Below are 23,020 nucleotides of genomic sequence, written 5' to 3' on the forward strand. Positions count from 1 at the left end.
TACTACCCAAAGCAATCTGCAGGTTCAGTGCAACAATCGTCAACCTTCCAATGGCATTTTTCACAGAACTAGAACCAATCCAAAATTTGTATGAAACACAGAAGACCCTGAATACCTAAAATAATCTTGAGAGTGTACAAAACCAGAATTAGAAAACAACCTGATTTCAAAGTGTACTACAAAGCTGTAATAATCAAAACAGTATGGTATTGGCATAAAAATTGGAACATAGATCAGTGGGATAGAATAGAGAATCCAGATATAAACTTAACACACATGATCAATTAATTAGTGAGAAAGGATGCAAGAATAAGAAAGGACAGTCTCTTCAATAAATATTTCAGGGAAAACAGGACCTTTACATGGAAAAGAATGAAACTGGACCACTGTCTTATACCATATACAGAAATTCACTTAAAATGGATTAAAGACTTGAATGTAAGACCTGAAATTATAAGACTTCTAGGACAAAACAGATCGGAAGCTCCTTGATACAATCCTAGGGTTTACTTTTGGATCTGACACCACAGACAATGGAAACAAAAGCAAAACAAACAAATGAGACTGTATCAAACTTAAATCTTCTCCACAGCAAAAAAAAAAAAAAAAAAAAAAACCATCAACAAAATGAAAAGGCAACTACTGAAATGGGAGAAGATATTTGCAAACTGTCTGATAAGGGGTTAATATTGAAAATACACAAAGAACTCATACAACTTAACAATAAAACCAAACAAATAAAACCAAATAATTGAATTTGAAACTGAGCAGAAGGTCTGAATAGACTTTTTTTTTCTGAAAAAGACATATAGATGGAAAACAGACACATGAAAAGGTTCTAAACATCATTAATCATTAGGGAAATGCAAATAAAAAGTAATGAAATATTACCTTATACATGTCAGAATGCATATTATTAAAAAGACAAAGAATAACAAATGTTGGAGAGGATGTGAAGAAGAGGGAACCCTCATGTATTGTCGGTGAGAATGTAAATTGGTGCAGCCATCCTTGGAAAACAGTATGGAGATTCTTCAAAAATTAAAAATAGAATTACCATATGACCCAGCAATTCCACTACTGGGTATCTGTGGGAAAAAATGAAAACACTGATTTGAAAAGATACATGTACCCTGTATTCATGCAGTGTTATGCACAATACCCAAGGTATGGAAAAAATTTGATCCATCAATGGATCCATCAATGGATGGATAAAGAAATGATGATATGTATATATACACATGCACACATACACACACAGTGGAATGCTACTCAGCCATAAAAAGAATGGAATATTGCCTTTTGTGACAGCATGGATAGACCTTGAGGGTATTTTGCTAATTGAAGTAAGTCAGACAGAGAATGACAAATACCTCATGATTTCACTTATATGTAGAATCTAAAAAACAGAACAAATAAACAAAACAAAACCCAGCTTTGTAGATACAAAGAGCAGATTGCTGGTTGCCAGGGTTGGGCGTAAGTGCAAAATGGATGAAGGGGATTGAGAAGTATAAACTTCCAGTTATAAAATAGTCATGGAGATATGATGCGCAGCAAGGGAAATATAGTCAGTAATATTGTAGTAATTTTGTATGGTAACTAGACTTATTGTGGTGATCATCTTGTAATGTATTCAAATCACTATGTTGTATATATGAAACTAATATAGTGTTGTATGGCAATTGTACATCAATTAAAAAAATATAGTTTGCATGTGTCAAATAGCACATTAAGAAAATAATATACTAATTGTAAGTGGTAGGGTTACAATTGAGTCTAAGTAGAGGTTTGGTGTGCAGAAGAATAAGGTGTTGGATTTCTGTACTATCTAAGATACGCCTAAAGCCATGCAATCCCATTCCCTTCTGTAAGCCATCCAGAGTTTGGGATATAAACTCCTGTGTGGTTCTCCACTGCTTAAAACCTTCAAGTGTACTTATTGCCACCTGACCTTTTTGATCTAAAGCATAATTTTCTAATGATACTGTTTTCCTTGGCTATAACAATTTAAGAAAAACACTGGAGATATTGCTGCACAAGACTGCAACTGATATATATTATACTGCAGTCCAGCAAAATACAAAACCACATACTAAGTATTTCTGACTTAACAATATGAAATTTATTTTCAATCCCAACAAGGAGAAGTGATTATCTTTCTAGGGATGACACACCTAATTTTTTTCACATTGGAATTTATCTAACACTATTAATATGTTTCCCAATTTATGTCACTGAGAAATACAATAATTTTTCCAAAAGGAGTTAGGGAAGAAGGTATGCAATGGTCAAAACAGATGAAAGTAGAATTTCAAATAATTTTGTTTAGAAATTTCAGTGGTTTACAAATTTTGAAAATATGCCTGGAGGAATACTTTAATGCTTAAAAGATATGAATGCCCAACCAGCCATAAAATAATGTTCTGACCTTTTCATATGATTCTAGACAGAGGAAGATTGTTTCTCCTGTGCATGGACACCATGAATTCCCTAGGCTGTTTATCAACAAGGTATAGCTAATATGAAACCCTTCAGCCATTATGTGCTCCAAAAGGCTGTGGTAATAATCACCCAGCAGAGGAGAGAGAGATGCCTACTATTTTGACTGTCTACTTAAGTGCTCCAAGCTCTAAATGAGGTCATCACAACAGAAGTAACCATCAGTTATAATCAGGAGAAGTTTTTTAAAAGCCACATCACAAATGCTGTTGGGAAAACTGTTCTGTAGCATGCAGAACAAAGAAACTGGACCACTTTCTCACACCATACACAAAAATAAATTTAAAATGTATGAAAGACCTAAATATAAGACAGGAAACCATCAAAATCCTAGAGGAATACACAGGCAGCAACCTCTTTGACCTTGGCCATAGCAAGTTCATACTATACACATCTCTGGAGGCAAGGGAAACAAAAGAAAAAAATTAATTATTGGGACTTCATCAAGATAGAAAACTTCTGCACAGTGAAAGAAACAATCAACAAAACTAAAAGGCAACCAATGTTATGGGAGAAGATATTTGCAAATGACATATTGAATACAGGGTTAGTATCCAAAACCTATAAAGAACTTTTCTTTTTTTTTAAAAAAAAATTTAATGTTTATTTATTTTTGAGACAGAGAGAGACAGAGCATGAACAGGGGAGGATCAGAGAGAGGGAGACACAGAATCTAAAACAGGTGCTGACAGCTCAGAGCCCAACACGGGGCTCGAACTCACGGACGGCGAGATCATGACCTGAGCCGAGTCAGCCGCTTAACCGACTGAGCCACCCAGGCTCCCTTATAAAGAACTTTTCAAACTCAACACCAAAAACCAAATAATACAGTTAATAAATGGGAAGAAGACATGAATATACATTATTCCAAAGAAGACATCCAGATGGCCAATAGACATGTGAAAACATGTTCAACACCACTCATCATCAGGGAAATACAAATCAAAGCCACAATGAGTACCACCTTGAACCTATCAGAATGGTTAAAATTACCAGCACGGGAAACAACAGATGTTGGCGAGGATGTGGAGAAAGGGGAACCCTCTTAACATTGTTGGTGAGAATGCAACCTGGTGCAAACACTCTGTAAAATAGTGTGGAGGTTCCTCAAAAGTTAAAACTAGAACTACCCAAGGACCCAGCAATTGGACTACAAAGTATTTACCCAAAAGATATAAAAATACTGATTTGAAGGGACACATGCACCCCAATGTTATAGTAACACTATCAACAATAGCCAAATTATGGAAAGAGCCCAAATGTCCATCAACTGATGAATGGATAAAAAGAATGGGTATATGTATACAATGGAATATTACTTACTATCAAAAAGAATGATATCTTGCTGTTTGCAATGACATGAATAGAACTCTAGTGTACTATGCTAAGTGAAATAACTCAGAGAAAGACAAATACCACATGATTTCACTCATGTGGAATTTAAGAAACAAAACAGATGAACATAAAGAAAGGGGGAGAAAAAAGAGAGAGAGGAAATCATAGGAGACTCTTTAAAAAAATTTTTTTTAATGTTTATATTTTGAGAGGGAGAGAGAGACAGAGTGTGAGCAGGGGAAGGGCAGAGGGAGAGGGAGACACAGAATCAGAAGCAGGATCTAGGCTCTGAGCTGTCCCCACAGAGCCCAATGCAGGGCTCAAACTCATAAGCTGTGAGATCATGACCTGAGCCCAAGTCAGACACTTAACTGACTGAATCACCCAGGTGCCCCATTAGACTCTTAACTGTAGAGAACAAACTGAGGGTTGATGGAGGCAGGGAGGCAGGGGATGGGCTAAGCTGGTGATGGGTATTAAGGAGGGCACTTGATCTGATGAGCACTAAGTGTTATATGTAAATGATGAATCACTAAATTCTACACCTAAAACCAATATTGCCCTACATGTTAACTAACTAGAATTCAAAAAAATCTTGAAATAAAAAAAATTAAAAATTGAAAAGCCACATCCAAATTCTCTCCATTTAATATTTATATTATATTGCTCTTCCTAAATATCTTCCCAGCCCTTAAATATGTCTCTTTTTCATCAAGAGATGACCTGTATGTTAGTTTAGAAATTAATCTGATGGCATTTATTTTAATTCTATTTTATTTTTAAATAAAATATGGTACAGAAGTAATTTATGTGCTACTTACCTTTTGACTAGTTTGGCTACATTATAACCTCTTTAATTTATTAATTAATCCATTAAATGCTCATGGAGTTCCAAATAGGAATTGAAAACTTTTCAGGGAGGTTAAAGCTTAATATGTAAATAATCCACGCAATTGAATTACTATAATGTAATTTATAATATGAACAATACTTATAGAAACATATGAGGAAAACAGTAAAAATTTCAACTCTCAATTGTATTTTCTCACATTTTTAAATATCTTCCACTTAGAGAGTTTCCTGAAGTTGAGATATCATTATTTTCTCTTCACCCTCTCTTTACCCTAGTGATGCATCTATTTCTGCTTTCTGATAATCACCTCAGGGGTGAAAAAAATATCTCTTGCTGCGACAATTGTGAGCTGCATTTTTTGGATATTTTTGGATATTTCATAGGTACATTGAAATAACCCAGTGTGAAAATTAGATACCGATAGAGAAATAATAAAAAATTAGGTAGCTGTAGCTAGAGATATAGAAAAGCATAGATTTGTGTGTCTGTATATGTATGTAAAATATATTTCATGTTTCCCAAAGCATTTCATTTTAAGAGTTGTAGAAGGCATTTGCATTGTATGTAACTGAGTACTATACATATCCTAAGAAAAATGGGAAAAAGACTTCAGCAGGTACTTGACAAAAGAGTTTACCCAATAAATATACTAAATAAGTTAGCCAAGAAGCATAATAAAATGTGTTTAGCATCTCAATATTGGTAAGCATCATTAATGGAAAATAAAGTAATACTATTAACACTATTTTAGTATTCAAATGACTAAGATTAAAAAGAGTGACAATTGTAAGAGTTGGCTAGAAAATGTCTAACTTGAGCTCTCACACATCATTGATGAGGTTGTAAATTGGAGCCATCCCCTGGAAAATCTTTGGCATTATCTACTAAAGTTTATCATACACATATCCTATGAAATAGCCATTTTCCTTAAGTATATACCCTGAGTGTACATGACCTAAAACACATACATATGATGCATCACAAACAAACAAGATGGTCTCATGTCAGTATTATTCACAGTATATCAACTCTGGGGAGAAAAAGTCCATGTTCAATAACAGTGGAATGAATTTTTTTATTATAATTATCCAATGGAGTACTGATATTTTTTAATGAAAATGAGTGAGCTCTTGTTTTCATAACATTAATGAATCATCCAAAAATAGTGTTGAGAGAAAGACACTAAAGGAAACTAATATATATGGCTTATATTTCCATTAAAGTTCAAAAACAGGCAAAACATCTATAGTATTCAAAGTTAGGAAAGTAGATAACTTCGTGTGGAAGAAAAGGGATAGTTAAGTGACAGTGGCATAAATGTTTTCACAGATATTGGTGATGTTTATTCTTGATCTAGATGGTGTTACATAGGTGTGAAAAGTTTATGATAATTCATCAAGCACAACACTGTAATTTTTATACTTTTCTCTATATTAAATATCAGTAAAAACTTTATTTGAAATAGAACTTAATTTAATATGCATGATTATAATCCTTTAAATGCTTAAGAAACAGTTAATCTCTGTTATTAAAACAGATTTTTTTAAAAATGCATATTTCTATAATTGGTGTTAGTTAAATGCCCTTTCATTTGTTCAATGGATAGTAAATATCTTCATTCCCACATACCTTCTACTCACACATATACATTGGAAATATTCTTTTGGAAAATAGATCATTTGTCACAAAATTTTAAAGATGGTTATTGAAGGATACTTGTTGACTCAGTCAGTTAAGCATCCAGCTCTTGATTTTGGCGCAGGTCATGATCCCAGGGTCCTGGGATCGAGCCCCACATTGGGTTCTGCATTGGGCATAGAGTCTGCTTAAGATTCTTTTTCTCCCTTTCTCTCTACACTCCCCCGTGCTTTTTCTCTCATAAACAAACAAACAAACTTGTTGAAATATTGGACAAATTGTTTTCTCCAGGAAAGACAGAATTTTAATTTACCAGCACTGAGAGAACTTAATCCTTATGTGCTCTCAAGGAAGAAGAGATACTTTCACTTACTTCCAAAATCATCAACTCATGAAATACAATGAAAACTGAAGTCTCTACCTCACCATTTGATAGAATCAGCTCTGATATTCTACAAATATTTCAGTGCTCCTGTTTATTTGTCTAAAATGCTTGGTATTGCAAAATACAGTTATTTTTCATCTTTTTAATAATACTTAATATACTAATTATACAAGCAGTATCTTACTAATTACACAGTATATATAAGTCATAAGAATTTTTTTAATAATACAATATCCCATTATAGTAAAGTTGAGTTTATGACCAATATAAACATAAATATGTTAAAATAATTTTATTAAATACATCTTCTTTCAGTTTGCTTATTAATTTGATAAGGCACACTTGCATTCTAAAAACTTAAATAAGAAATCTTTAACAGTAAATAAATGTGTGCAGTTAATTTTATGTGCAGTGATTTTTAAAATCATACGGCTGAAATATTCAGATAAAATCAATAAAGCTTTCTCTTTCTTTCTCCCTTTCCCTCTCTTTCTCTTTCTTTCTTTTCTTTCTTTCTTTCTTTCTTTCTTTCTTTCTTTCTTTCTTTCATTTTTCTTTCAACTGGAACTATTACTTAAACTGCTTAGAAAGATCAATATCAGATATTCGCCAATCCAAAACAATTTTAGATTAAAAAAAAAAGGCAACTTTTTGTTACATTAAGAGTGCTTTATAAGTCAGAATTTGAAATGCAGAATTAGAACATCCACACCATTATACTTTACATGTTTTTCTTTTATTTTTATGACTTTTAATTATGAAAGAAATATTTGTCCATTGATATGTGAAGCATTTGTGAACTAAATGAATACTTCTGTTTATAAAAGTTGTGTGTTCCCTTTTCCCTCATGTATCTGTATGGTTACATACAAAGATATACACAAAAATAACAAAACTGACATTTTATATCTGTTATATTTTATGCTCTATTTTTGGAAGTTAACAGAGCTTAAAGTTTGAATAGTCTTTCTCTATGTAATCATGCAGAAAAATTATAATTCTATCACTTTTAGTTCATTTCCCTGAATTCTTGCACTCTTTGTAACAATTCAATACTCATTTCAAAAATGCAGTGAACCATTTTTCACTATCTCACTGAAGGAGCAATATCCTTGTTCTCTTTTAATATCCATTTCTTTAGGAAGCACATTCCAGCAACTGTTTCCAAGATATAAACATTAGTATTACAGCACACTATTTGACTATAGCCTGTGGGGAGGATTTCTATGCTTCAATACAGTATAATATTCAAAAAAATAAAACTTTCAAAGCTTGAAAGGGGCTAAGGCAACATGATTGGGTTGTGACTACCATCTTGAATTAGGTATTCTAATGACATGCCTATTTCTTCTTTTCAAGCTTCATTTTCCATTAAATATAATCTGAGCAATTCAAATGTGGACTGAATCTCATAGTTTTTCAGAAATCCAGTTTATCTGTTCCAAGCTCATAGCTTGCATTTACTTCAAAGATTGAAACATATAAAGAAGCTCTGTCTATGGTTAGTATAGTGAGGCCTTTAAAACAAGATACTATATGAAATACATAACTAAAGTAAAATGCCAATACACTTACTCAAATTTGTTCATCAGGCCAGTAGAGCCATGATTGACAAAAGCAATATTGAACTTATTTATGTACTATATCCTGGTGATGCAAGTAAAAATAATTATTATTAAAGTAAGGGCATGAAGATGCAAGAAATGTGGAAATTCGCCTCATTTAATAGGGTAGTTGCATTGTTGTTAAGGTTTTTATTTCTTAATTTTCTATATTATACTCTTGCTATGTAATTAAAATGAAAAAGGTAAAATTAGGACATTAAATGAAGCAAAATAAACATTAAATTTTTATTAACAATATAAATTTTTAAACGTGAATGACATTTCACTTTTTCTTTATTAATACAACTTCCATATTTTTCAAGGTCCATGGAGCTGGTGATATATTACTAATTATTATCTTTGGTTTGAAATAGATCACTTACATTTGCTTTGGGCTCCCTTGATTTTTTTTTAAATTGTGCCCATAGATAACCCAAAGGTTTTCTTAGGGTATACCAAAATTCCTCAAATATGTCCAGTGAGAAAGATAGATTGAAAGAAAGAATGATTCCCTAATTGCGTTACCAACACTAAGATTAACCACCCCCATTCAGAGTCTGAGTTCTGGTTTATATAATCGTTTATCACCTGGTGAGTCAAATCTACTTCTATATTATTAAAGACAACTACTATTTGAAAGAAAACTTTTCATGATTTTTTTTTAGGAAATCCATTTTGTTCTCTTATATATGTAGTCATGTGAGGATATATCCCACAATTCTTGGAAGTCTATTTTTTGTTTCCCCCCAAGGGTCCTGTGTGAAATTGTATCTTAAAGACCACAGCAGAATAAAAGCTGTATATATAACCTCTATATTAAACTCTATATGAGTTTTTTTAATGGAAAAAAAGAGAAAAATAGTATCTCATAATACCTCTGTGATTCAGGTAGGGTGTAGTTGCACCTTTATGGTTAAAATTGTAGGCATTATTTTTGTCAGATGATCTCTGAGTTTAGAAATGACTATATACTGAACACAAGCATTGAGAGGCTGTATATGTCCTATCTAAGCCATATGTTTGGCACCCTACCACATGTTAATTATAAATATAATTTAAGTTGGAGTAAGAAAAAACAGAATTTCTTAACTACAAGGCAAATTAGAAGCATATTTTAAATAAAGTGCTTTATATTCTCAAAAAACCCCACAAACTACTCACTATATTTATGCGATTACCTGCTATTTTCTTTCTTTTTAAATATCTATTTCAATATGGTATTGAGTGATTAAAAGATACTATAGCAATCTCTGATTCTTAGAAAATTACTTTTATTGCTGGCACCATATAGCCAAATTACATTTGCTAAGATTGAGAAATGAAATGTTTTCATTTGTTGTTAAATAGGATGTGTATAGAAAGAGTATTTAATAGCATAAATGTTTTAAAGTTGATTTCCTCATATCTGGGACATTATGCTTTCCTGAGAGTTTTACGTGCATCTAAGACTATTAGAATTTGTGAAACATGTAAAACACTATCCTTGAAAGAATATTATTCTGGTTTGCCCACTAAAACTATCTTAATAGAAATTGATGATGCATAATCACTAATCCTTGAAGTATTCTGCTTTAATATTATTATTTTTTTTTGTCAAAAGTAATCTCCAACCTGAATTATAGTCAAAGCAGCATCACTGGATTAAAACTATAATCAGTATCAATATTTTGATCACTGGCTTAGGCCTGTTTGCTAAATAAGACATTTCCAGGATTATCCAATACTTAAAATATTTTCATATTATCTTATCATTGTTTCTTTCACATAAAAACAGTCAACAAAGGGTGACTCTATGAAGTACATAAGACAATGATACCTTTATATACAAGATAACAGCCATTGACATTATCTGGTTCCCTGATTTTACAGATACAGTGTATGACTTTCCTAAGGTCATAGTACCAAAAATCATTAAAGTCACAATCAGTATGAATAAAATAACTGAGTGCCATGTTCATTTTACTATATCACATTCTCCCTAGTTTATAATATAATACATTAATTTTTTTGCACAAATAATTTATTTTTTTTTCAATATATGAAATTTATTGTCAAATTGGTTTCCATACAACACCCAGTGCTCATCCCAAAAGGTGCCCTCCTCAATACCCATCACCCACCCTCCCCTACCTCCCACCCCCCATCAACCCTCAGTTTGTTCTCAGTTTTTAACAGTCTCTTATGCTTTGGCTCTCTCCCACTCTAACCTCTTTTTTTTTTTTTCCTTCCCCTCCCCCATGGGTTTCTGTTAAGTTTCTCAAGATCCACATAAGAGTGAAACCATATGGTATCTGTCTTTCTCTGTATGGCTTATTTCACTTAGCATCACACTCCAGTTCCATCCACGTTGCTACAAAAGGCCATATTTCATTCTTTCTCATTGCCACGTAGTATTCCATTGTGTATATAAACCACAATTTCTTTATCCATTCATCAGTTGATGGACATTTAGGCTCTTTCCACAATTTGGCTATTGTTGAGAGTGCTGCTTATAATGTAATGCATTATACTAGAGTTCTACTAATTTTAGAGTAAACATATGTCCTAGGATGTTTAGAGCAATGCTGGTCTACATTTACTGCCATGGCATAATTAATAGCATCCTTTTCACGCTCAAAAGTGTCCACATTTGATTGCTACATTAAATGGTTGCCCTAACCCATACTATTGAATTCATGCTAATATTTACATATGAATGTGTTCTCGTAGGTTGAACCTGAACATAAATGTAGAATAGTATCCAACTGTATGAGGCACTTAATATTATATAAGGAATAATAATATAGACTTTGGGAATCACACAGAACTCAGACCAAATCAGCTTGGCATATAGTTCCCATGTTGCCTGAGGTGAGATAGTCTCTCTGGGACTCAGTTTTTATATCAATAAAATATGTCCTATAATACCTGCATTGATATGTTATCTTGAAGATTAAATCAGAAAAAATATAACAAGTGTAGTGGCAACCAACACATATTATTTCAATTCTTATAATAACTTTTTTTTTAAATTTTTTTCAACGTTTATTTATTTTTGGGACAGAGAGAGACAGATCATGAACGGGGGAGGGGCAGAGAGAGAGGGAGACACAGAATCGGAAACAGGCTCCAGGCTCTGAGCCATCAGCCCAGAGCCCGACGCGGGGCTCGAACTCACGGACCGCGAGATCGTGACCTGGCTGAAGTCGGACGCTTAACCGACTACGCCACCCAGGCGCCCCAATAACTTTATTTTTTTAAAGAGAAAAATCTTTAGCATAGTATTTGGGACTATTTATAGAATTGAATAACTGTTCAGTAGCTTAAATGCAAACACTACCTACTGCTCTGGTAGAATCCATTTTGAGCTGAAATTAACAATTGTTCCACTTACCACAGCAAGGAATCCATTTTGCTAAAAATAACAGAAAGGGACATGCTGTATTCCAAAATACATGTATATCGGTTCACTTGAAAAAAATGGATTTTAAATGTATGCAATGCAATAGTCTCCTAATTTCATTCTCTCATTTCCTCATAGACCATTGTTTTCCCTTATTTTTAACTAAAACCTTAGAATTTCCTTAGGAATAAGCTGTCATTCTTGACACAATATCCCACTGAGACCTTAGCAATTAGTCTTGAAAGAAAAACAAAATGAAATGTATTACACAGAAATTTCCTAATATATTTAAGGTTTTTAGTTAGAAGATACCATATATATGAGATATATGAAAATTAATTCTAATAAAATCAAAATGGTGGTTTAATTTTAAAATGCTTTTTTAATAGCAAGTATTTTGAAGTTAATATAAATTTAATTCATAATACATGTAAGTACTTAGCCATGAATATACTGCAAATTATTCTCCATTCTTTTGATAAATATTTCTTGAAACTAGCTATTTTTTGGGTATGGGCATTGACTGACAACATGCCTTCAGGGTCAGTGACTCTATGTATGTCCTATTTTTTGACATAAACCTTAATTCTTCCTCTTATTAAACTACAATTCTATAGATGTTCCACAGAAAATTTCACATCTACCCTCCCGACCCCAACACACATAGATACATGACATTGTGTGTAAAAACATGAGTGTTTATGAAGTGTATGAGTCTAAGGCTCAGTAGAAATTTTAAGGTTAAAGATAGAAATTTTGGAAATTGTGCACACTTAGATAGTATTAAAGCCACGGGTTTTTAGAATTTTATTTAATCATGGAGTTTGGATTGAGAAGGAAAATAACACAGAACCTAACAGGGAAGTCTAGCATTTAGATGTCCAGAAGAGGAAGAAGGGCCAGAAAAGGTGAATAACAAGAATGGGCTGGATTGCCAATTTTAATTCTGACATGTAAAGAACTTAGAAATTCCCACTTGCATCCCTAAATAAGAAAAATAGAGACAGACTGAAAGTATGGACTTTCTTTGGTCCCATTTAAACTGAGGTATTAGGATAAATCACTATACTCAAATTTAGAAACAGATGCTTATCCATGGAGACACAGCCAAGGTCTGTCTATCTGAAGCATAAGCTTCTGTATAGGTCAGTAGAAACTTAAATTAATGAAACACAGCAGAGATAATTTTGATGAATAGCTTGAGGCTGAGTGTGGAAGAGCATGACAGTGAAGAAAGTATGGAGGGCCACAGATTTAAAGGGTCCCACTGTTTTGTGGGCTCCTTCCTGAAATCCCAGTAGGTTCTCATGGTGAAGATACGAGAAAAATCTTCTCTACCTCTGGCAAGGGGAGAAGATCAAGTATTGTGAAATATAACCAGAAGTTTCCACATAACAAAATTCAGAAGAAAAGAAAGACTTTTCTAGAGCTTCATCCTAGTTAGAGGTAGTAAATTTCTCCATTAATGCCCCCTTCCCTGTAGCCTTTCTGTCTTACCTAAGGGGGCTTTGATCAAAATCAACAGGAGCCAGGAATTCAGTGAAATCATATGAATACTGCTGACAGAGAATGGAGTAAAAGACAGGATGGAAAAAGACTATACCATTAGAGAAACACTTGTGAAGCCCATGGCCTTAAAACACACTTAAGGCCCACCAAAAGGAAAAGCAAAACAGAACTAAAACAAACAAACAAACAAACAAAAAGATCTCAGGCTGAAGACTTGACTCAGATATTACACAGATGTCCTATTTATTAAGGAGGGAATTTATGATTCATATATTAAGGTCTCTAACAGACAACATGTAAGAATAGATATGTAATATTAGCAAAGAAATGGCAACTCTAAGAATCAAAAGGAAATGCCAGGAGTCAAAAACATTATAAAAAATGGAGAATGCTTGGATGGTTTCTTCAATAGAATCAACACAATGAGAGAAAGAATCAGAGGCCTTGAAGATATATCAGCAGAAACTTCCAAAACTGAAATAAAAACAGGGAAAAAAAGGAAAGAAGAAGAAAAGAATAAAGTAGGAAGGGAGTTAGGGAGGAGAAAGAAAAAAAAAAAGAAATATAGTAGAATGGGCCAATCAAAAACCAATGGGACAAATGAAATGGTACAACATGCATAATTGGAATACTAGAAAGAGCAGAGAGAGAGAATGGAACAGATGGAATATTTGAAGTGATAATAGGTGAAAACTTCCTAAAAGTGATGATAGACAACAAAATGATACAGGGTGTCAGAGAAAATCAAGTAGGAATAATAAAACAAACAAACAAACAAACAAAAACAACCAGGCATATCCTGTTTATACTGGAAAAACCAAAGGGAAAAGTTATGAGAGAAGATAGGGGTTGGGAAAGGTGGTTACACCATACATGAATGAGAACAAGAATCAGAATTACAATGAATGTAACATAATAACCTAAGAGAAAACCAACAAGAAAAGGCAGACCAAATTGAAAATCACTGACTTTTATTGGACCCATCAGAAAACTTAAAGTTACAGCCAAGATACACTTGCCTAGAACAGAAGCTGTTGGATTCATAAACTAGTAGGAACATTTACATGGCAAATTTGTTGAGTTGCTAGAGACCAAGTATGCATAAATATGAGAGAGAGAGAGCTTTTGGTGACTGAAGTTTTAGGGAGGCATTTGTAGATTTTACCTCCAGGAAACCGACTAGGTTTTCATGGTGAAGAGTCAAGAAGGATCTCCTGGCTGTCAGGAGACAGTAAAATTTCTGAGGTCTTGAATTTCCAAAATATCTTTATTTTCAATTGCACCAACAAGAATAAAATATCTAGAAATAAACTTAACCAAGGAGATGAAAAATCTGTACTCTAAAAACTATAATTTTTTAAAAATTTTTTATGTTTATTTATATTTGAGAGAGACAGAGCAAGCAGGGGAGGGTCATAGAGAGATGGAGACAGAATGTGAAACAGCCTCCAGATTCTCAGCTGTCAGCACAGAGCCTGATGTGGGGCTCTAATTCATGAGCTGTGAGATCATGACCTGAGCCGAAGCCGGCCGCTTCATTGACTGAGCCACTCAGGCACCCCTGAAAACTATAAAATATTGAGGAAATAAATTGAAGATAAAACAAACCAGTGGAAAGATAGTCAATGATCATGTAATGAAAGAATTAGTATTGTTAAAATGTCCATACAAAAGCAATCTACATATTCAATGCAGTCCTTCTCAAAATACCAAAAGCATTTTTCACAGAACTAAAACAAATAATACTAAAATTAGTATGGAGTCAAAAAATACCCCAAATTGCCAAAGCAGTCTTGAGAAAGAACAAAGCTGGATGTGTCCCAATTCCAGATTTCAAGATATACTACAAAGTATTAGTAATGAAAACAGTATGGTACTTGCACAAAAATAGACACACAATTCAATAGAACACCATAGAGAGCCAAGAAATAAACCTAAATGACCTATGGTCAATTAATCTATGACAGTAGAGGCAAGAGTATACAAAGTGAAAAAGATGATATCTTAAATAATAGTATTGGGAAGGGGCGCCTGGGTGGTTCAGTTGGTTGAACATCCAACTTGACTCAGGTCATGATCTCACAGTTTGCAAGTTCGAGCCCCAAATCGTGCTGTCAGCATAGAGCCCACTTTGGATACTCAGTTCCCTTCTCTCTGCCCCTGCCCCACTTACACTCTCTCTCTCTCTCAAAAATAAATAAACAATAAAAAACAATAATAATGGTATTGGGAAAACTAGACCACTCTCTTATACCATACACAAAAATAAATTAAAAATGGATTAAAGATATAAATGTGAGACCTGAAACCACAAACTGTTAGAACATAAGGAGTAATTTTTTTGATATGAACTGTAGCAACATTTTTTTTAGATATCTCCTTTGGTAAGGGAAACAAAAGCAAAATTAAACTATTGGAACTACATCAAAATAAAAAGCTCTGCACAGCAAAGGAAACAATCAACAAAACTAAAAGACAGCCTACTGAATGGGAGAAGACATTTACAAATGATATATCTGATAAGGGGTTAATATCCAAAATGTATAAAGAACTCATACAACTCAACATCAAAATGGGTTAAAAATGAGCAGAGGACAGGGGTGCCTGGGTGGCTCAGTCAGTTAAGCATCCAACTTTGGCTCAGGTCATGATCTCACAGCTGATGTGTTCAAGCCCTGCATCAGGCTCTGTGCTGACAGCTTAGAGCCTGGACCCTGCTTTGTATTCTGTGTCTCCCTCTCTCTCTCTTCCCCTTTCCTGCTCATGCTCTGTCTCTCTCTGTCTCTCAAAAATAAATAAATGTTAATTTAAAAAAAATGAGCAGAAGATGTGTATAGATATTTCTCCTAAGAAGATATCCAGATGGTCAACAGACACATGAAAAGATGCTCAGCATTACTTATCATCAGAGAAATGCAGATCAAAACCACAATGAGATAGGACCTCACATCTTAGAATGGTTAAAATAAAAATTAAAAAAAATTCAAAATTAACAGGAAACAACTGTTGGCAAGGATGTGAAAAAAAAAAGAACCCTTGTGCACTGTTGATGGGAATAGAAACTGGTGTAGCCACTGTGAAAACAGTATGGAGATTCCTTAAAAGCTTAAAAATAGAATTACCATATGATCCACTAATTCCACTACTGAGTTTTACCTGAAGAGTATGAAAATATGAATTGGAAAAGATATATGGACTCCTATGTTTATCACTGCATTATTTACAATAGCCAAAGTATGGAAACAACCCATCTCCATTGATATCTGAATGGATAAAGACATGATACACACACACACACACACACACACACACACACTGGAATATTACTCAGCCATGTAAAGAATTAAATCTTGCCATTTGCAACAGCATAGGTGGATCTACAGGGTATAATGCTAAGTGAAATAAGTTAGTCACAGAAAGAGAAATGCTGTATGATTTCAGTCTTTTGTGAAATTTAAGAAGCAAAACAGATGAACAAAGGAAAAAAGAGACAAACCAAGAAACAGACTCTAAACTGTTAGAGAATAAATTAGTTACTAGAGGGGAGGTGTGTGAGGGGATGGGTTAAATAGTTGAAGGGGATTAATAGTACACTTATCATGATGAACCCTGAATAATGTATAGAATTGTTGAATCACTATATTTTACACCTGAAACTAATATAACACTGGATGTTAATTATACTGGAATTTTGAATGAATGAATGAATGAATGAATGAATGAATAAGTGTAGTTTAATAATATCATTTATACCTCAATAAAACTTAACATTTTAATTTTTTTAAAAAAGTTTATTTTCAGAGAGAGAGTGAATGGGAGGGGGGAAGAAAGAGAGGGAGAGAGAGAATCCCAAGCAGGTTCTGTGCTGTCAGTGCAGAGCCTGAGACAGGGCTCAAGCACACACTGAGATCATGACCTGTGCCAAAAACAAGAGTTGGTCACTTATCAACTGAGCCCCCCCATGTGCCCCAACATTTTTACTTTGTTGAACCACTTTTGAGGCACTGATCCACTTTCTATGATTTGGAGGTAAAATAAAACATAATAGTAACAAAACATATTCTAAGCCATAAGGTATATGCTGAGTAAAAGCAATGACTGCTTGTCTTGTTAACATTATATCCCAGAATGTAGCACTTTGCCTTGAATTAGGACATACATGTTAAAAATTTGCTCCATCACATGATTTTTCCTCTAAAACCAATAAATCATCCTGGGATAACTTATTAGGGATCACTGGGACCCTGGATTGAATTCTAGGAAGACAGGTATGTCCAGTAATAAAGGCACAATGTCTTTTTTAGTCTTTGCATGAAGGCTTTACTATATTAATCTGTAGAAGGACACACTTTTCTCAGTGTGTTCTGGAAAACACACTTTGTTCTGAAAAACAAACTTTAATGGAAGCTTTTACTCATGGATGAAAATACACTAAATTATATTTTACACACTGTAGGTTACCAACCTTAATTCATTGATTGCATTCTAATTAATTTTAGTTGAAACAGAACTTCTTACATTACAATTTGAGCTGGGAATATACAGAATAGTTTATTTATTTAAATAATTTAATATGTTAAATTTTCCATAAGTAAGAGTTCTTCATTCTAGACAATGTTTTAAAATGTCTTTTCTTCTTCTTTAGTATAAATATAATGATGATAAAATGAATGTTATACAATTTTCAGGGGAGTTTCTTCAGGTGTTTAGTTACATTAAAATCAACAAGCAGCTTCATTCTTTTTTTATAATATAGAAAAACAATGAAAGTATTTATTGTTATTTTAATAATAGGAACTTGGGGTGAAAGCCCTAGGCATAAAGATGCATATTTGGAAGAGTAACTTGTACAGCTTGCATTTAAAAAAAGGATAAATAATGTATATTAGGGCCACGACCTCTTAAGGTAATGAAATAATGACTTCTTTCATTTAAATATTTAGATTCATTTCCTAAGTTGTGATTGCTCTTAGCTTTTTTGTGGCCACTTAATTGTGCTGTATATTTGCATCCCAAAATGACAACAAACTAGTATCTCCAGTGGAATCTAAGAACGAATGACAGGGAGAGAAGTCAAAAGATAGATATTTTGGAATACAAATTGAATTTAACATAAGTAAGAAGATTCATGAAGGCCAGGAAGAGAAAATTGTGCTGGCAATAATCAGACCATCTTGAATTTTTTTTTATTGGGTACTTGGAATAGATCAGATGTCATCTCATGTTTTTTACAAAGTTCACCTTCCTTGTGAATGTTGTTGGATTCTTTTTTAACTTATATATTTGCAATTCATGGTTTTTAAGCCACGAACTAATCTTTGACCATAGAATTATTTTTCTAAAACATTATGATTCATAAACATTACATTAATTCACTTAAAATATTCTCTATTTTGCTTTATTTTACTAGAGACCACTTAAACAACTACCAGGGAAATGAGGATTTGCTTGAATTATTTGTAAGTCTTGAACATGTGCTCACTGTAGACCCAGGCACATTTGAACTGATCTCAGAGTTCAATCTTCTTACCAAATACCTTCTAGCTGAAACAATCACATCATATGCCAAAGTCAAATTGATATTGACAGATTCTTTATCTTAGTTTTATATTCATAGTAACTTATTTAACTTGAGTCCATTCAACATTTTTTTTTTCAGAATATATTGATCAGATTGAATGGAATTGGGCCTTTTTTTTAGTGGGAACAGTAGTTTGATATTTCAAGTTATGTGTGGTCAATGCATGGAGTATTCTAAGCATGAGTTATTTAATTCCATCATTGTAAGAATTCATATGGATTATGCTATAGTTACTTAAAAATGGTAAAATAAGGTATGATTTACTGTTTTTACTATATGTGGTCTTATGTGATCCTCTTGTTTCTTCTACAAATATTTCAGCATATTAGTTTAAAATAATAACAAATTTTAAATAGTATATCTGATACTCACAAAAGATGGTTGACTAGGTAATGATTGTAGCCTTAAAATTCCTGGGAAAGCTCGTAAGTTCTTTTAACAATTTAATTCTTAGAAAAGGACATTAAAACATCTTGGTCATCAAAATGTAATATAACACTCTTCCATTAATCTACTTTGGTCAGGATTAATTCCACCACAAAATATATATCCTAATAATATATCTGAATGTAAATAGCCAGAGTTAAAAATTAGAAAGTAATCAAATAGATTTTAATAAATTCAGAGGAAATTTGCAGAAACATGAATGTGGTTTTGTGTGTGTGTGTGTGTTTTTTTTTAAGTATAAATGGAAAGGGGAGAGTTGGATAAACACTCTTCCAAGTCTGTGGGACTTTTTCCTCCTGGTGAGCTACACTAAATAAATGTACAAATCAATATTTATTTTTAATTTTTATTTGATTTTAGTTTTCAATGCTAATTACTCTAAAACACACTGTTAGTAATAGTAAAATAGTAAAAAATGTGATTTTAAAAATAAATTTGAAGACATTTATTATTCAAATTATATATAAACAGCCTAGTAAAATAAACATAGTACCCTAAGTCAGCCTCTGTCATCTCTTTATATTCACTTGCTATACTATCCAGTAAGGCATGAATGAAAATTAGAAGTATTTAAGTTAATTAAGCAAAAATTACTTTGAATGCTTACTGATTTTCTGCTTTGACATATATAGATCTTATGAACTAGTCCATATAGAAGTACTTCAGCATTATCTTAGACTGCTGTTACAATTAACAGAGCTTATAGAGGCACAAGGTTAAAATAGGTCTAGTCAAGCAAAATTAATTGTTTAGTCACACCTTGTAGTGGACTGAATAGAATCCTCCAAAGATTATGTCCCTCGAGAACCTCAGGATGTGACATTATTTGAATTTGGGATGTCTAAAGATGTAACTTATTAAATTTAGATGTGCTCATACTAGAATAGGAGGAGCTCTGAATAAGTGACTGGTGTCCTTAAAAAAGGAGAGGACACATAGTGACACATATAAAGTAAAAAAGCCATGTGAAAACAGTGACAGAGTTGGAATTACACAGCTGTAAACCAAGGATCACCTGGGGCTACGGGAAGCTATAGGAGGCAATGAAGAATTGTTTTTTAAAGTCTTTAGAGGCAGTGTGGCTTCACTGACATTTTGATTTTGGACTTCTTTGTCTCCAGAACTGTGAGGGAATAAATTTATGTTGTTTTAAGACACTGATTTTGTGGTTATTTATTATGACAACACTGGGAAACTAATATACACTCATAAATTCTAGTTAAAGGGCAAATCAACAAGAGGAGATGAAAAAAAATTGTATTGACAGTTATTTATCAGTAATCTAGGTGTAATTTCATATTAAACCAGAAAATTTGTGACAATTTTTGATAGGGATAAAACTTTGAAAGATATGGATTAAGTACAGAATAGCATTTACCAACTGTAATTTCTCTAAATTCTTTAATGAATTATCCAGTTAAAGGTTTCAATATATTTCATATATTCAAAATCTTTCAGAAAATGTAGTGGTTTTGGGAGATTATTGTAAGATTTATTTTTATTATTAATTATTATTATTATTTTAATTTGGGGCAGTTTTGCTATGATGTTCCAAGGTATAGTTTTCTTTGCTATCACCTACCTGGGGGTTCCTAGAAATACTTGAACCTGTTTTTTAATGTCATTTATTACCATTGAAAATTCCTGACAGTATATATTTAATCATGCTTTTTTCCTTTTTCCCATCTGTCTTCTGATACCTCAGTTAAATATAAACTATATGATTTTATCATCTTTCTTATAACTTTCCCCAAATTCTTTTCGGTATCTTTCATTTTTCTCATCTCTATGCTTTGACCTTAATATAGTCTGTGACCTCTCTTCTAGCTCACTGTCTTTCTCATGCTGCTTCTAATTTGTGTTAAATATATTATCTACTTAATTTCCATTAATGTATTTCAGTTGTAGAGTTTTTTCACAAGTGTATAGGTTTTCTAATAACATTCTCCATCTAATCACCTATTTTCTTACTATTAATCATTTATTTTAAGACTGACACAACTCCATTTTCTTGATTACTTATGAGTCCATTTCTATTTTCTGTTTTTAATATCTTAATTTTTAATCAGTTGATGCTATTCCTTGTTAGACCTGGCAAATGTTTTGTTTGCTTGTTTGCTGCTGACCTTTATGTATAAAATTGTTGGAAGCCGTGAAAAATATTTTTTTTGCATAAATGATCTACTTTTCTTTTTATAGCCTGTTATTGTGATCTAATCAGAGAATAAGATGATTTGAGGCTGTATTTTAGTGTTTGTGGGGCTGGCCTATTTCTTATTTGCTCTGATTCCTAGAGTGTTTTGTTTTAAGAATCTTAAATAAAAACCTGGGCTATTCAATTGGTTCTCGGTAGTCTCTGAAATCTAATTTTTGTTTGTTTGTTTGTTTGTTTGTTTCCTTAATATCACAAGGCTGCCAAATGCTCTGGTTGGTTAGTTAGCTCTCGGCTGTCACTTTTTGAATGGGTACTTTGACCTTTGCCCTGTATAGCTAGATTTGGGGAAGACTTTTGTTTGTTTGTTTTCCCTTTCCTATGAGATCAGTGTCCCTCAAGTTTTGGGTGCCCTGATTGGTCAAATAAATCCAAAAAGATATTCTTTTTTACTTTCATAGAGCTGTTAATTATTTTTCTTTAGGAAGATTTATCTGATACAAGCTGCTTCTTCATATCTGGAAGCAGAAGTCACATTAAGAAAACAAATATCTAGCCTAACCATAAAGATTTTCTGAACTATTTTTGGAAAAAAACATTTGAAGAAAAACTGCAATTAAGCTGTGACATGAATGTACTTACCAGAAACGAGATCTCTTATAATTAGGTAATAGAGTATCTCTATCTTTCTGCTTAAATTTATAGAAAAATTTTTGTAAGAATAGATTCTCTTGGCTTTTGTTTTTGGTCCCATATATTCAACCAGGCATCATGAAGTTTATGGCTTTTGAATGGAAAAAAAGGTCACTAATTTGAAGAGACACATTTATTGTATACTAAATTTCCACACATACATGGATTTTTTATACTAGTTCTATCTTGATTCTCCAATGACCTAAATTGTTTCTTTCAACACAATTACCATAATACCATGCTATTTTAAAATAAGCTTTTAGGGGCACCTGGGTGGCTCAGTCAGTAAACTGTCAGACTTTAGTTCAGGTCATGATCTCATGGTTCATGAGTTCTAGCCCCACATTGGGCTCTGTGCTGACAGCTCAGAGCCTGGAGCCTGCTTCGGATTCTGTCTCCCTCGCTCTCTGCCCCTCCCCCACTCGAGTTCTGTCTCTCTCTTTCTCTCTCTCTCAAGAATAAATAAAAACATTAAAAAAGTGTAAAAAATACTTTTAATTTAGTTCTTAGAAATTAATGCAAACATAGCATACATACCTGCAAATAATATTCAGTAGAATGTAAGTTTCTTCTAGTGCCTCTTCTCCGTGTTGTATAGTTATACACACACACACATATACACACATACACATATAGTTGTATAGTTGTGTGTGTATATATATATACATATGTATGTGTGTGTGTGTATGTATATATGTATATATTTGCATGTAGTATTGATTATATTTGTCAATTTATTGTATACTCCCTGGGGTTATTATATACATATACATTTTTTGTTTTTTTTCACAGATGTTTTTAATTTTTTTTAAATATGAAATTTATTGTCAAATTGGTTTCCATACAACACCCAGTGCTCATCCCAACTTTCCCCTCCCTCCCACCCCCCCATCGACCCTCAGTTTATTCTCAGTTTTTAAGAGTCTCTTATGATTTGCC

Source organism: Herpailurus yagouaroundi, unplaced genomic scaffold, assembly GCF_014898765.1.
Source record: "Herpailurus yagouaroundi ecotype Mexico unplaced genomic scaffold, PumYag 139, whole genome shotgun sequence".
Lineage (NCBI taxonomy): Eukaryota > Metazoa > Chordata > Mammalia > Carnivora > Felidae > Herpailurus > Herpailurus yagouaroundi.